General features: G+C 39.2%; 1 pseudogene; it reads left to right on the forward strand.

The window, feature by feature from the left end:
• The first annotated feature begins 1518 nt into the window (after nt 1–1518).
• LOC147895839 (uncharacterized) lies at nt 1519–17841 on the forward strand (annotated as a pseudogene).
• Nucleotides 17842–18056: the final 215 nt, after the last annotated feature.

Consider the following 18056-nt stretch of genomic DNA (forward strand, 5'->3'; position numbering starts at 1 on the left):
ACTTTCTCATCATAGGTAGCTGTGGTAGTAGGCATGCACATTTGATCTATCCCATGGTCTGGGCAATGGCAAATGGCATTCTCTGTAGCTAGATTTTGTATACACAAATGCTCTAAAGCAAAAAATGTGCACATGGTGGTAGCACGCAGGCCATCGGATATAATAATTATCTATGATGGGGGTATGGTAGACCATGCATTTCGGACCCTGTTGCATAGCAGGATAGGCATCCGATTTAACTATTGCGACTGTCAATACCACAGTCTTGCTCTGTACATGACGAAGTTGCTTCTTGATTCCTTCCTCCCTCATCCTAAGGCTGCAGATGTTCTCCTTCATCTCCTCTAATCATTTGCTCACTCTGTACAACTACTTCATTTGAATCCCTCAACATCTGTTGAAGCTTGCGTAAATTGCTGGAAAACGTCTTCATGGGCATACATCTATCATGATCTTCTTACAAGGTCTTGTAGCTTACTCTTTGGACTTCCAACAGTGTTTTGAAAAAACAACCCTCACCATGGCTATTGCAAATTGCTCCACCGTGGTGGCTAGAGCTTCCTCCATCATGGTGGATGAAACTTGCTCCACCATGCAATGCGGGATCACAAGCATAGGATTAGAATCCCATCACACTTTTTAAATTTTGAGAACCCACATTATTTGGGCATTGTGTTGAACTCACATATTGTCTAATTGTGCTCTCTTCCCAAGTATCCATGCTCCCTTGTGTAAACATGCTCTAAGCCTACAACTGATCCCTGAAAGTTAGAAATCTCCTACTACTGCTCTGAAACCAGTCTTCTAACCCTGAAAGTTATAAATCTCCTACTACTACTACTACTTTGAAACCCATCTTTTAACCTTACAATAATCCTCCTACCTTGAAATCATGCTCTCCCTTCTCTTACAATCGAGCACTTTGTGTGTGTGAGAGAGAGAGAGGTCCCAAAAAAAAAAAGGTGAGAGATGAGAGCAGAGAGAGGAGAGCTTACTCACACACGAGGGAGCCCTTGGTCACTTGATATCACCCGAGGCACAACAGGTTTCACTGAAATTGACACGTAAGCAGTGGGCCTTCATCCGCAGAAGGGATGAGGTGATTAATTCAGTTCGAAGGGGGGGGGATCCCACCATTGGTTGGGGGTTTACATCGGAGGGGAAACCACCTATACCCATCACAGAGCCAGGTGTTTTGCACTTATGCATGCTCTCTTTATGATGTTCCGATGCAGGCATCACTTGATATGTCCACTATGCTACGGCCCACCACTTGCCACTTGTTCATTGCATAGAACATGCGGGTTGCATTTAGTCGGCTTCACAACGGGAGAGCACAGGACCATGAGGGACTATAGGTTGAGCATTTTGATCATGGACAGGTGGTTTTGGCTTCGGTACTAGCACATATGTTCAACCACGCCATATGTCACGGCTTCCCACCCTCATGGAGTAGCACCACCATTGTACCGATACACAAGGCAGGCGACCCCATGGATACTGGAGACTATCGCACGCATGATTGGCCACACGTTGGCCAAGATCTATGGAACGAAACTGGAGAGGGAAATCAGCAGTCATACAGAGGCACAGGGGCAGCGTGCTCTAGGGCAGGTAGGTTTTCGGAGACGGCACTTCGCTCTAGATCACATCTTCACCTTGAGGGCTATCATTGAGAAGGCGAGGGTGAGACGCCAAAAAGTCCACTTGCTTTATAGACTTTCGAAAGGCCTTCAACACTGTTCTGTGATCCCGCATGATCAAGAGACTAAGATATGCAGATTCTAGAGGTTTTGATTTGGGGAGTGGTGAGCCTATTCTAGGAGGCCTATCAGATTGGGTTGAGAGCATGATCGGAGTAAAGCAGGGATGTCCTCTCTCACTGACTCTTCGAGCTCTACATTGATGAGATTACATCTTTCATAGACCGCCTAGGAGGCGAGGGAGCACCACTAGTAGACTTGATGATACAGATCCTATTATATGTGGATGACATAGTCTTCTTATCATCTTCAGTAGAGGGACTACAGAGACATCTTAGATGTCCTAGAGGTGTTTTGAAAGTCGGCAAGTGGAGATTGTGTAGTCCTACACATACTTGGGTGCAATTTTCACAGGGCCAGTTTTCTTGATGACCCAAGCAGCCAGAGCACGACTCACACGAGGGCATGGTGCCTTGGCTCGATTAGAGCAACAGTGCTTCTACGCACACTTCTAGGATCTACCAACGAAGTGTGAGGTCGATCGCCATGTATGTTGCACGTTTTTGGGGGGTGATATTTCAGCAGCAGAATGGAAGAGATTCAAGTGACTACAGTTAATTATGTGCCCCATGATGATTCGGAGTGAACCCTCGGCCCCCCCTATATCGGCAGATTTTGCCATGACTCCTCTCCAAGTTGATGCCATTTTTCAAACAATGACTTTCCTCCATAGAGTTTGGGACCTCCCTCGCAAGAGACTTCCGAGGTTGGCGCTAGAGTCCTCCATACGATCATTTGAGAGTAGGCTAGGTACAACATGGTTTGCACACGTCATTGCATGGTTTGCTAGTCACGCGTCGATCCCATGAGATGAGATTAATTGCATCATACGGTTAGATCTCCTCCAGTTCCACACATCTCGCACTTGGGGGTGGACCAGGAGTTCCCTACTAAGACCCGGTTCTACTATGATCACTTTTTGAGAGTATTGGAAGATGGGCTCATCATCAAACCTTAGTATCTTGAGGATAGAGTCGTCTCACGTACTGAGGATTGCCATCGGATAGATGCGGGTCTTGTCCCATCAGTTGAGGATTGAGACAAGGAGAGCTGCACGCATATCCAGAGAGCAGCGGACTTGCAGATTGTGCACGATAGGGGTGGTCGAGACAGAGCACTTTCTGTGTCTGCCCAGCACATCCGAGGGCACTACCACTGCCTTTTTCAGGAGGGATATGGCTTTGGTGCACTCTCACGACCAGGTCCACTTCCAAGACCAGGTCTGTATTGGGCTCTACTCGATGGAGATGCGAAGACACAGGGAGATACTACTACGACATATCATAGAGGATGGGACCGTCGCACCACAAGGTATCGAGGTAGACCGAGCGCAGACAGGTCACAGGTTTCTATGCATTTGACTCAGTCCCAAGACACCTTGGGATAGAGGAGGAGGAGCTAGCCGACATGAGAGATATATGGATTAGTGGAGGGAGCCGACACAGCACGGCTAGACGAGGGGCACAAAGATCATACATGGCGCGACAGGCGACCAGAGCACACACGATCGAGGTCCGATCTATTTCAGGTCTCCTTCGGGGATATCGATTGAGGCGAGGCATCACCCTTGACATAGCTCATCGTATCAAGAGATCGAGGAGACCATGTCCTCCACCACCGCCACCACAGGAGACATCCTGACAGATGCAGATACGTGAGATCTTTGCATCTCATCATAGTCATGATGGAGCCTGGATATGTACAGCCGGTCCATACACTTGGGACTCTAGCTTTGAGCACTTGATATCATCATGCTACTCATTGCTTTTTTTTTGTTATTTTATACTAGCATAGCATTCTAGTACTCACCAAGGGTCTTAATGAGCCCGTTGCCTCGGTCCATAGTGGTCTGTATGAGCTACTTGATTCCGTACTTTGTCCCATAGGCCCGCGAGGCCTCCCGTGGATATTAATCTCTCTCTCTCTCTCTCTCTCTCTCTCTCTCTCTCTCTCTCCTTCTTTCCCCCTCCTCTCTACCTCTCCCCTCTTTCCTTCCACTTATCTACTCTAACACAAAGCACTTTGATCTCTTCCTACCTTTAGATTTCATCCTCATCCCAAAAGCAGTCTTATACTAACAATTATCATCGAATTCCAAGTGTAGGACTAGAAAGCCATTCAATAACTATGAAAAATGGGCTATTAGAGTGGTGGGCACATCACATCTTGCCCATGTGTCCCTAGAGGTAGTGATGAATGCTAGTCCAGTCATTCGAAGCTAGTGCACCCTCTTTAGGATGAAAGGATTGGATGATTGTAGTGCCTCTCCATTGTGGCAATTAGATGATTCAAGGGCCATGGTTTCTTTTTAAGTATTCAAAATTCAGCGACCTTTGTGAATGTTGTAACAAGGGGCAAAATGTTAATGTGGCTTTTTTTTCATCAATGAGGAGGGTTCTAGTTTCCTACAAAATTTCAATGCCTACGCCCCCTCATTGATTACTAAAAGGATTAGACCCATGCTTATATCTCTAATCCAAAGGGCCCTTTTGAGTCCAAATCTATCCTGATGCATCTCAAGAATAGGAGGTAGACTATCCTCCAATAAGTATAAATGGGAGCATCCCATTTAATTACGTTAGTCATTGAAGCCTATGATGGCACATGGATGTGGAGGCATAAAAGCAATCCATTGTCTACTTTTGATATTTGTACATGAGCAAAAAGGATCTTCCTTGAATCAACTATATGGTCGATTTTTCTCCAAAATGCACTCTATGTGCTCTTGGAGAATAGGATGGGGTCAAATATTCTTCATCTGTATATGATTACTACCCTTTTAACTTGGTAGGAGGGGTTTAGACCCCCTTTTTGCCCTTGAATGGGCTATGAACACATCATTTATGCCCTTTTTCATAGTATTCTTTTCACGATTCCATATGAAAATTTCTTAATATTTACAAGTGAAGGTTAATATTATATCGAGGACTGAAACCATCTGAAAACTAGAGGTCTAGAAGGGCATAAGTCTTGTTTTGGCCAAGTGTATACCTTGAGTGACCTTACGGGTTCTGGATGCCGTCTTCATTTCTTGGACAATAGCCAAATGGCTTCCAGAATGAGGTTATAGTTCTGGATTTGGGAAATGAAAACTCTAAAAGCACGGGTTATATGATTTGAGTGTTATAAGAACTTATATAAACACATTCAAGAGATCTTTGGATTTTTCATGGCACCCTATTTAGTTTTCCTTCTTGGGTAACATTACAAACTCTAGTCGAATAAAGAGTTAACTTTACATTTTGAGTCATGATGTTTTATTTGAGCCTTGAATCATGGATCCAGTCATAGGACTATTTATTTTCCATATTACCCTTGGGAGGTTGACATGAATTTACGGCCCTATTTTCTCTTTTGCAAAATGGTTGAAATTTGTGCTCTTCTCTTTTGCATGGGCTTTTGAGCTTTCTCTTATCTTACTATGTCCTCTAGAACATGCAAGAAGAGGAGATCCTTCGAAACTTTTTTCCATGAAGCACGAATTATATAGATATAGGTATTCCAACCATTTTGTAAATTTTTTGGCATTTGCAATACAATTTGTCTAAGAAATATTCCACTCACTTGATAGTGGTTGCTTTGCTTGTGAGGAAATGCTCACAAAGTGACTAAACTACCTGGGGTTTTTCAATAAAAGTATTCAGAGGTTAGTTTAAGCAATTTGATGATGTACCACTTAAACTTGAGTTGCTAGAATGTGATATAGTTGAAGATTCCTTTGGGTTTGTGGACTAAGGTCCCATTTTATGCACTAGCTCACCTACCCTTATACCGCAAAAACCCTTCAAATCCATGAATCTCACACTTTCTCGAATCCTTTATTTTGAAATCAGAGATGCACTCAAATCAATCGCCAATAGTGATCCATATCCTATTCACCTATTCTCATGCATCCCACATGCTTACAAGACCTATTTTACCTATTCTTAAGCATCTAACACGCTTACAAGGCACTCTTGCACATACATAGGTCATCTACCCATCCAAAAAACAATCGAGTGAAGAAAAATCAAGGAAAATCAAGATTTTCAAGGGGGAAATAACTTGAGCTCAAATCCATATGAATTGAGTTAAAATGGGCATCAGTCAAGTTGTAAATTGGATTTATGTTAGGCTTGTGATAGACTCTTATTAGTATAGTGTTTGCGTATGAGAAGGACAATTAGCTATTGATGTTTTTGCCTTCCATTGGCTTGTTGTGTGCTCAAGCCTTCAAGTAGCTCTGAAGTCTAAAGGAAAGAAACAATTTAGAAATTTCTCCTCTTCAAGTAGCTTGAGTTCCACCCTCTAGTACCGAAAGTTTAACGTCAAGAAGTCCAAGTCATAAAAAAATTAATTTGATTTTATTTTGACTGCAATCATGCATATTAGCATTGCATTGCACCCATAAGCATATGCATGCCTTTAGTTATGATTTTACTTGAATGAATCGATCTCAAAAAGGTTCAAAAGTTTCCTTTTGTCTTTTGTTGAAGTGTATATGTGCACTTCAATGGCATCTCTTATGCAATTGTGGTGGTGTTTGACCACTTGGGAGAGTCAAATGCTCATTTTGACCATTTTCAAATTTCAAGGTGAAATCGAGTTCAAGCGAACTTATGTGTAAGGGTGAAATTTTTATACTATACATTATTAATAATATCCTTTTGACTTGGCCCTAGGATTGGAAAAGAAACTAGACAATAAGTGGCCTTCGTCAAGTTGAACTTCATGAAGGTCTATGATAGTTGGAGTGGGACTTCCTTACTGGATAGGCTTCTTCCATGATGTGATCAATTGCTGTTGCCACTTTGAAACTTTTCCATTAATGAAAAGTCTTAGAATTTGTCCAAAATACCAAAATGCTAGGAAACTTGTCCTTCGACCCCTACCTTTCCCTAGATCTCTCAATCAATACTCTATATTAAATATGAGCATTCTCACATTCTAATCAAAAGAAATAAAAGTTTAACAACTCCCCAACTCTAATTTTTTTTAAAAAAAATGTTAATATGCCAATGACACGTTCATTATGCCTAAATATAATTTTATCTCTAGTTTGCTTTGCATGGAAATCATACGGGCTACTGCTTGGACAACCAAGATAAGAAGCAAGTTATCACACTATTGTCAAGAGTAATTTCAATTCGTGATTATCTTGGAATCCACTTGGGCATATATGTGGATGCAGCCATCATTCTTAACAAATTTAAGAAAATATTCTCTCACTAGACTAACATATTTCTTTTTGTGACTAGGATAATTTATCTTATGAATTTCATTTCGGCATCATCATAGTCTATTTCATTGCCTACCATATGCCCCCGTGAAATCATATCATGTGTGAAAGGGGAAATTAAGTATGTTAAAAAGTAATAGGCTAAGCTGGTTGGGGCCTTACCCCCCAAAGAGAAAGAGGATACCAATGTTAAGTAACTACACCATAGTTACGACATGACTCGCAAGTGGTTAGTCCTTTAGAGACCTAGATTGGGGGGGAGGAGGGGGAGGGGGGTGGGGGGGGTTTGGTGGGTAGGGAAAAGGGGGAGGGGAACCCCAAAATAAGAAGGAGTGGGAGGAGGTTTAAGAATGGATATAATTATTTAAAAACCATCATTCGTAGGGCATGGAGCTAACCCTTTGTATCATTTAATCTTGATCTCAAAACAATTTGATTGGAGACTAATCCAAACTTGGTGGAACAAGTATTACGATTGTGGAAAATTGCTTGCCCTTTGAGATCTTCTTAGGGAAGGATGGAGCTGTTGGCAGCCACCAAATATTCAAAAATGTGCAATGCCCCAATCAAACAAGATGATTACAAGGGTATTATGAAGGAATAATACGAACTCATTGGCAGTTTCATTTACTTGACACAATATTTATGTTGTTAGAACCCACACTAAAACATAGAAGTGCACCATCATTTTCACCCATGACTGTCTCACATGTGTATATATTCACAAAGCCTCTTAGCCATGAAAAATTATCCAATTATAAACATAAATTAGGAGTGTCAAAACTTTCTACAACTTAACAAGGGAAGTAATGAATGATTAATTGCTTTCAACTTTTGTAGTTTTGCACCAACTTTTTCAATTGATGCTCATACCAAGGGCATTATTTTCAAACAATAGTTTTTTCATTTTATTATCCACCATCACCTTATGACGTGAAATTTAAGAGAGGTAAACAAGACTTATAGCCACATGAGACAAGTGTATACATAGAGAGTAAGAACATAACTATCACTAAAAGTTAATGTCAATATGTGAATAGCCTAATATGGCTCAATCAGTGTTTGATCCAAACCCTTATAACCATCTTGTTTGAATAGGGCCTTATATCAAAGCCTTGTAAATAGGGGTTGATGTTTGGTGAATGTCCATATTGAGGATCACGAGCATTTGAGATCAGCCAAAGTCTAATAAACCAAGCAACTGGGCAATGAAAAATGTCTATTTGAATTTGTTTCATGATTACCAACAATAAGATACAAAAGATAGTCCCATGAATTGCTAGAACCATGCTTTGCAGCTCGCGTTCCCACCCCCTAAGTTTCTTCGTTCTTGTTTGCACTGCTCCATTGCTCTTTCCTAAAGTTAGTATAGGTGTGATTGAGCGAATATAGGAGTGTGGTGTGTGATTGAGAGATTCTAGGAGACATTGGTGGTCTTCTTGATTGAGATGATTGTGGATCTAGATTCCACCTACTCATGGGTAGTTGCCTATATGTACTCCATTCTATGAATGAATCAGTTGCTCATTGCCTTCATACTTGTGCCATTGTCTCTACCTCTTGTCTACCTCCATCATGCTTCCATGCTTGCACTGACGAGAGAGAGAGAGAGAGAGAGAGAGAGAGAGAGAGAGAGAGAGAGAGAGAGAGAGAGGACTTTAGATTAATACTCTTAGGTCACAAGGGATAACAACATCATGCTAATTTTCCATGGTTTCATAAATCTTGGAGACATGCAACCCTTAGCACCCATTTTGCTAGCAAAGGGGTTTATTAACCCTTGAAACCCCTCTTGTTTGGCTTTATCATCATGATTTGTATTGGTTGGGTGGATGAACCCTTTGTCACCCCTTTTTCCAGTGAAAGGGATGTTGAACACTTTATTAATCTTATAGTGTAAAGGGCACTTTATGAGCCTAGTAGAATGTACTAATGGTAGGATATGTTTCACCATGAAATCCTTGGTAGCATAGCATCAAGAGAAATAATTGTAATGCATATGAGTCTCTTGGAATCCAATGGTTGTATAAAATGTCTGCTCTCAGATGGATGCCACTATGACCCCTTTCACGCTAACAAAAGGGTGGAATGCACCATGTATATACTATCTATCTTTTTCATTGTGTATATACTTAGCACACCATGTATATACTTAGTGCACCATGCATATACTCATATTTGGAATGTAACCCTCTCTAGATCTTTTTTTGTGTTGGGAGGTAATTTTTTTCCTATAAAATATGTTCACCATTTGGTTGGATAGGTTTTTATAATTATATCTTTTTACATCTCATCAATCCAAGCTACGGTGTGAGAGTTATGACCATTTTTAATTCTCATCACATTCCACTGGCCCTTTCATTGGCGAAGGGATACTAGAAGGGTGCAAAGACTTAATTTTGATTTCATGGCTAGATCAAACAAAAAATAACATATTTTTTATTTATTCAAAAACTTACTTTTGATTTCATCGTTAGATAGAGTGAAAAAATTCCTTCTTTTTTTCTTTTTACAGCTCGTCAATCCGAGCTACAGTTTGAGAGTTATGACCATTTTTTCACCATCATCACATCTCCATGGACCCTTTCTCTGGCAAAAGGGTATTAAAAGGATAAAAAATATTATTTTTAACTGTAGGGTTAGACGGAGCACAAAAATTACATCACTTTTTCTTTTTATAGCTCATCAATCCAAGCTACGATTTGAGAGTTATGACCCATTTTTTATGTTCATCACATATCTATAGACTCTTTTGCTAGAGAAGGGTCTTAGAAGGATGTAAAAACCTACTTTTGATTACATTTTTAGATAGAGCACAAAAATTCCATCTTTTTTTCTTTTTACATCTCGTTAATCCGAGCTACAGTTTGAGAGTTACCATTTTGTCACGATCATCACATCTCCATGGACATTTCTCTGGCGAAATGGTCTTAGAAGGATGAAAAATATTATTTTAAACTGCATGGTTAGATGGAGAACAAAAATTACATCACTTTTTCTTTTTACAGCTCAGCCATCCGAGCTACGATTTGAGAGTTATGACCCATTTTTTACGTTCATCACATCTCTAGGGATCCTTTCGCGAGAGAAAGGGTCCTAGAAGTATGCAAACACTTACTTTTGATTGCATGGTTAGATAGAGTACAAATATTTAATTTTTTTTCTTTTTATAGGTCGTCAATCCGAACTACAATTTGAGAGTTGTGACCATTTTGTCACCATCACATCTCCATGGACTCTTTTTCTAGAGAAAGGGTCTTCGAATGATGAAAGATATTATTTTTAACTGCATGGTTAGATGGAGCACAAAATTTACATCACTTTTTCTTTTTACAACTCAGCCATCTGAGCTACGATTTGAGAGTTATGACCCATTTTTTGTTTGGACCCTTTCGCCAGAGAAAGGGTCCTAGAAGGATGCAAAAACTTACTTTTGATTGTATGGTTAGATAGAGCACAAAAATTTCATCCTGTTTTCTTTTTACAGCTCGTCAATCCGAGCTACAGTTTGAGAGTTATGACCATTTTTTCACCATCATCACATCTCCATGGATCCTTTCTTTGGCAAAGGGTCTTAGAAGGATGAAAAATATTATTTTTAACTGCATGGTTAGATTTACATATCATTCCAAGCTATGGTTTCAACGTTATGATCATTTTTTGACCACCATCATGTCTCCATGGACCCTTTCACTAGCGGTCTTGAAGAAATATTATATTTGATTGCATTGTTAGATGGATCACAAAAATTACATCACTTTTTCTTTTTATATCTTACCAAATCTGAGCTACGGTTTGAGGCTCATCACATATCCATGGACCCTTTCACTAGCAAAAGGGTGCTAGAAGGATGCAAAATACTACTTTTGACTACATCTTGGCTAAGAAAAAATATCTCCTTGAATCCTTTCCAAATTTTTTGTTGCCCAAAGAGTGAATAAACCAAAATTTCATAAGTTTTTAAGGCTCTAAGTTAGTAAAAAATAAGTCATAGGACCCTTTTGCTATAGCAAAAGGGTCATTTGAGCTTTTTTTGGATGCATTCAAATTGAAAATAAATAAATGAATTTCGGTCTTTAAAAAGCCCATGAGATTGGATGAAAGGGTCATATGAGCATTTTTTTATTGCATTCAAATAAAAAATAAGTCAACAAACTTAGTTCTTAAAATGGTCCAAGTGAATCTTTACTAGTGGAAGGGTCCTATGAGCAATTCCTTTTTAATAATTTGGGGCATATTGCAACAAAAAGAGGACAAAGGACCTTTTGCCGAGACCAAATGGTCCTATGGTATTTTTTCACACCAAACTTGATTTAATTTCGTGAGGCTGAATACAACAAAGAAAAAGTCCAGGAGACCCTTTGGCCAACAAAAGTGTCCTATGGGTATTTTTAAGACCTTAATTTAAGATCAACTCTCTACATATTACTAGCCCTTCTTCTTTGCAACTTGTGTCGCTTCTCTTTCCACTTCACCCCCCCTCTTGACCTTCACCTCATCATCTCCCCTTCATTAATGGGAGGTATGATAAATGGAGGTTACCTTTCAAAAACCATGGAAAGTTATCATGATGATGGTTAACAAAAGTGCTCCTAATGCTCTAACCATAGCTTGGATTGATGAGTTGTAAAAACAAAATGTGATGTAGTTTTGTGTTGCATCTGATTATGTACTCAAAAATAAAATTTGGCATCTTTCTAGGACCCTTTCACTAGGAAAAGTTTTCATGGAGACGTGATCATGGTCATAACTCTCAAACTATAACTCAAATTGATGAACTATAAAAAGGACAAATGATGTATTTATAAAACTCTATCCAGCCAAATGATCAATATAATTTTATAAAACAATTTGATCCTCCCAAAGGACAAATGATGTATTTATAAAACTCTATCCAACCAAATGATCAATATAATTTTATAAAACAATTTGATCCTCCCAACATTATGAGAGAGAGAGAGAGAGAGAGAGAGAGAGAGAGAGAGAGAGAGGATTACCATGCCAAACATGAGTATATACATGATGTAGCGCACCAAAAGAGACTCTTCCTCTAGAGGAATAGGAAGAGGAAATACTACATTTTCTAATAAGAGTGGAGGCAAGAGGACTTCAATTGGCCAAGATGTTGGAGCCGAGAGACTTAGTGGGACACATGAAGAGCTTCTCCATGATATTGAGGGGGAAGACCAACATCATGATGAGAAGGAGGACAGAAAGCCTCAAGTATGTAGATGATATTGAGAGAGGTGGGGATCACACTTTATTACAAAGAACATTCAACATATCTTTGTGTTTTAAAGCACATGGAATGTGTTGCATGATGTGCATTGAAGAATGAAGTACATCACATCCTTTACACTTAAAAGCACCTTGCTACATCATGAGACACACACAAAGCACAAATAGCACAGTTATCATGTTTTGAAGGACATTACAACACTAATTCAAATATAATATGGGCCATTATAGGTTTATGTGCTTTGAAGCACAAAGTAGTGCATTACATCCTTTATGCTTAAAAGCACCTAGCTACATCATGAGACACACAAAGCACAAATAGCAATGTTTTTGTGCTCTAAAGGACATTAGAATGCTGCTTCAAATATGATTTCGGTCATTACCAAGCATGTGTTGCACTATGTGTTTTGAAGCATGAAACAGTGCATCACGTCTTTTGAGGAGACACACAAAGCACAAATAGCACAAGTTTTGTGCTTTGAAGGACATCAAAATGTTGATTCTAACATGACATGGGTCATTAAAAAGCATAGCAACATATCTCTATGCTTTATAGCACACAGGAGGTGTTGTATTATGTGCTTTCAAAGCACTGCATCACATCCTTTGTGCTTAAAAGTACCTACCTACAACATGAGACACACATAGCAAAAATAGCACAATTCAACACACCTTTATGATTTACAACACACAAGATCTACTATATTATGTGCTTTGAAGCACAAAGCACTGCGTCACATCCTTTGTGCTTGAAAATACCTAGTACAACATGAGACACACAAAGCACAAATAGCATCCTTTGTGCTTGAAAGTACCTAGTACAACATGAGACACACAAAGCACAAATAGCACAATTTTTTTTAATGCACATGAGATGTGCTGCAATATGTGCATTGAAGCATAAAGCAATGCCATCATATCCTTTGTGCTTAACAGCACCTAACTATTTCATGAGACACAAATCACAAATAGCACAGCTTCTTTGGTTTAAGGGATACTACAACACTACCTCCAATATGCTTGTTGATTACAAAGCACATGCAGCACATGTTTCTACTGTAAAGTACATACTGTTTGTTTTAAAACACATCCCGGTTTGCTCTAAATCACATTTTATCTATTTTAAAGGGAAAGCTTAAAGATTAAATAGACCACATGAAGCACATCCTCTAAGCCAAAAATCACATCAATATGTGATGAGAAAAGGACATGAATAATTGATGTTTAGATCATGCAATTGGCGGTGGGCTGTCACAACGCCTGTGTGTCATCAAGAAATGGAACAGATGCTAAATGTATTCTTTTCTTCCAATGAGTTGATGAGAAATATCTTTCTTGTTTAGTGAAACACGAGTATGGTCAGTCCATAAGCTAACACCAAGTCCTTTAGTGCACAATCCAACTTCCTAGAAGGGCATTGTCATTTGCATATCAATATCACAGAACAATCTGTTCTGGGCTTTGAACACATCTCTAGGATGTATAATCTAGAGGCTTGGGTGATGGAAAATTCATTGTTTATGGACAATGCACTGAGACATAACATGTTTTTCCCTACATATTCTCCTCCACATAGTGTGAAATGCCCATGTCAAAGAGCAATTTTCTTCTTTCTGAAACGAGATAGATGATTATCCAAGCAGGATTTGCACAATCGTGGCCTTCTTGATTTCGAGGCTTCTTAGTTTCCTTGCTTATGTGTTTTGGTTGCACTCTATGTGCGCAATGCCTTCTTTGTTGTGGTGTCACGTTGAGTACTAGGTTCTTGCTCAGTCTTTTTTTTTTGCTATGTGTTATGTTTCCATGTCTTGTTTTGTTGTTTGGTGGGTATTGTCGATGTGTGTTGTTTGCTTTTGGTCTATGTTTCCACTCTAGGTTTGTTTGTTTGCCTATGTGGTGTGTGTTTGTTTTGTGTTGTGTGCAGTGCTTTTGCACGTTGTGGTTGTTGGGTTGGTGTCATTCTTAGCGTGTGCATTTGTTTCATGTTGTTTGTCCTATTTGTTGGCTTTATTCTTGCATTGGCGTGTTTCGTGGTGTGTATGTGAGTTTGCTTTATCAAAAGCATGGTGTTTTGTGGTTGTGGGGTAAGGGTGTATGCTTTCATTTTGGTGTTTCGTGTGGTTTCATTTGCCCAAAGATTGCGTGTTAGTTGCTTTGTTGTTCTTGTTGTTGTTCACTGGGTGTTGTGGGGGGTGGGTGTTTTGTGTGCATTGTGTTTGTGTAGGTTATTGTTGTTTTTTCTCTATTGATGCTACATGTTGGTTTTGTGTTTGTTTATTTGTCATTTTTCAATTATGTGTGTTCCTCTTGACCTTTCTTTATACGTGGTTATCTGCATTGTATGAGTTCAAGTTGTGTGAGTTCTATTTTTGTTATGTGTGCATCGTATTTGTGATCTTTTTGTGTGTTTATAGGATGACTTCTTGTGTCAGGGGAAAATTTTAGAGTTATCTTTAATATGTTCAACCTCCAAAGGGGATTGGTTTCCTTTTTAATACTTGGTAATCCTACACATTGGCTCAAGCTTTAGAAAGCCTATGAAGCACTATAGGTAGTCATGTTGGAGTGCCTTCTTTTATAGTTGAAATTTATTTTGTATTAATGTTTTTCCTTTAATTTCAACTTTTCCTTGATTATCCATCCATATGTGAATAGGTGGAGCAGGTGTCAATGTCCTATCCAAGGAGCTCTACAATGAATGGGAGCTCCCACCAATACAAAAGGCTAATTTTAACATACATCTTGTTGATGCACGAGCAAAACCCTTGGGAATAGTGAATGGCGTGTCAACAAAAGTCGCAAGAGTCTGCTTTTCCCTTCAACCCACAATCTTGGAGTGTTCCTATAAGTTCAACTTTTTCATTCACATGTAATTATGTGAGTTATCAATGATTTCCATTTCTCGTAAGCGTGTCCATTGGTAAGCTAGGCTATTGGTGTCTTCCAAAGACTTGGCACCTGCTTGATGCAGCGTTAATATTTTTGGCCTTTGGCTAGGGTTTGGCTTAGTAGCCTTTGTGAAATACTTGCCCTACTAGGGCTATGGTCTTTACCTACCTTTCCCTAGGATATGGCCGTTGGATATCTTAACATGGATCATGCCTTATGCAATATGATGAATTAAAGCTTATATGTCACTCTTCTCATCCTCCACATTTGTTTAGACCATCTCAAAGAATTATGGGATATACCCAATATGCACCTTAGTCTACTATTACGGCTTCCTAAATCCTCAGCAAAGTAGCAATCATGGCACTTTATAGTTGTCGCACATATAGATGCCCATACAAGTTGCATATGGTCCTATCATACCAATAATTCAATCAATTAAAGATGCCTAGCTTGATTTGCATTATCGTGACCTTGACCCATGGTCAAAATTTTCATATAAATTCCACATGTTATAAGTATAACACGTACTTGGGGGTAAGGTATGGTTATGAAGCCATAAGTGTAACATGGGCCCTACCACTTCTTATAGTAGTTGACCATGAAGAGAGAAAAAAATGTTGACTTTCATAGTCAAAAAAATTAATGGATATTTTAGTGCCAAAACTTTTTGGGTTCCTTGGAAAAAATAAAATAAAATTTGGGGCTCTTCTTAGTGGTACAGTCGCAAAAAGTTGTAATTGTAGCTCTTCTCAATTGTAATATATATTTTTCAAAGCATGATCCATGCTTAATAAGGTTTGTGAGAAAAATATATATATTTTAAAAAGTCTTAAAACTATTAGGATAACTAAGGCTTAATGGGTATGCTATCTGACCCCATCTAAGGATTTATGCGGGTTCCATACATAAAAGGCTTGATCAAGAGTTAGTACTAGGATTCAATATTGACAATTAAGAATTAGTTCTAGGATCCGATTTCATTTTCACCTTCTAGCAAAATGAAAAAAAAAGGAATTTGTTGCCTGCATCCACTTGGCAATAGAATGTGTATGGTTTCAACCTATGCACCTTACCACTTGATAGCATCCAAACGTGAAGGGAAGGTGTGAATGGTAGCTTAACAATGGAATAGTGCCAATTTAGTTTATCTTTTGAGATACAAGGTGAAAATTTGTAAAAAAAGGATAAGAACTTTCATTTTAAGCCCGGTTGGAAATGTCAAGCTTTGTTGTTAGAAATTCGGTTTTAAAAATGATGCATTTACTCAAATGGCTTCTCATGTGAAATAAGTTGGTGGGAGTGCAAAGAAGAGTGCTAAGATTAAAGTTCCTAGAAGTCAAACCAAGGATACGGAGTGGGAATGTGGTCTCTGACAGACAAGGAAACTTGATCTTTGCAACAAGTTGAAACTACATCCTTTGCAAGGGGTTGAAGCTACCTCTTGTTGAATGACCAAAGGTGAGAGCATGGGCCCCTTTCTTGTAGGAGATGGAAATGTTTCCTTATAGGTAGTGGTGAAAATAGCAAAGACCAAATTAGTGCTTGGTACCCAAAGTAGCATTTCATGTTACATTTGTTAGGTTGTCTAGGACCCTAAAATAGTATTTCATTTACTTGCATGGACATTAACTTGGCACGTATTAACTTCAAGCATCAAGAGGTATGATCCATGTCTAGACAAATGTGTTTAAAGGTTAAGACCATGGAGCTTGCACCAAGAATTATCAATTTAAATATTGAACTGTGTGCAGGGTTGCCTATGTTCCGTTTTTTTCCGTACAGTCCCGTACGATTGCCTGTTTTTTAGGGTTTTGATCGATTAGGGTTTATTTTTTGCTTGTTTTTTGCCCGTTTTTGACCGTTTGGTGGGGCCAGATCTCCTCCAAACCTGCATATATACCCCTCACCCCTCCCACCTCTCCATCTCCCTCTCCCTCTCCCTCTCCCTCTCCATCTCCATCTCCATCTCCCTCTCCCCCTCCCTCTCCATCAAGCTTAAGAAGCCATCAAAGACATGATTTGCTGCTATGTGGCTACTTCTTGAGTGGCTCTATGATGTTCAAAACAAGCTCCAAAAGACAATCGTGTCCGATGGATATAAAGAATGGCTTGAAGAAGAGTCGAATGCAACTCAACAAGATGCTGAAGAAATTCAATGGCTTTGATTGAGAGTCTTTTTAGCAAGTGGTGAAGGCCATTGTCATTGCCATTTTACCCTTGTATAAGGTATTACGCATGTCGGACATGGAGGGGGCTATATTGGGGCTTCTCCATCACTTCATGAAAGAAGCCATTGTAAAGATTAGCGCCTCCACCGATCTAGATACGGATATTAGTCCATCATGGTAACTAATAAACCTACAATTCTAATATTGAATCTTGTTTTTTCAATTTTGAATGTTAATTAATAATCTCTTTAGTCTAGACTCTAACTTATCATTATGCTTTGGATATTAGTGATATCTTGGATACCACACCAAAGCGGGATGATATCCTCTTTCATGTCAACAAGAGATGAAAGTGGATGAAATGACCCATCCATGGTTTTACTGCCCTCATGCATCCCGCTTTCAAGGCCCTCTCTGTCTTTATGGACTAGGAGTTGTAGCCTTTGATAGAGATGCATATCTTCCTAAAGCATTGCATGAGGACAAGCCTGGCGCATTTCTTCAAGAACTTATTAACTACGATGACCAAAGGAGAACCGCATTTGCTTTCACCCTGTGCTGAAAGAGAGACTCCTTGGTCAAATCTCTTTTTTGGCGAAGAGTCTTTTGGGTACCAATTGTCCCATCTACAAAAAGTAGCTATGAGGGGTTCTTGCATAGGTAATTCGAAATCTAAAGCTAAAATACGTTACACTATACTCCAATATTTAAATTCATACCTCTAGGCTCTTTAATCTTGAAATCGATTACTTAACATAAATGTTTAAATCTTGATGT

This window comes from Dipteris shenzhenensis, chromosome 12 (assembly GCF_047967505.1).
Source record: "Dipteris shenzhenensis isolate YYH24624 ecotype China chromosome 12, Dip_SZ_1.0, whole genome shotgun sequence".
Lineage (NCBI taxonomy): Eukaryota > Viridiplantae > Streptophyta > Polypodiopsida > Gleicheniales > Dipteridaceae > Dipteris > Dipteris shenzhenensis.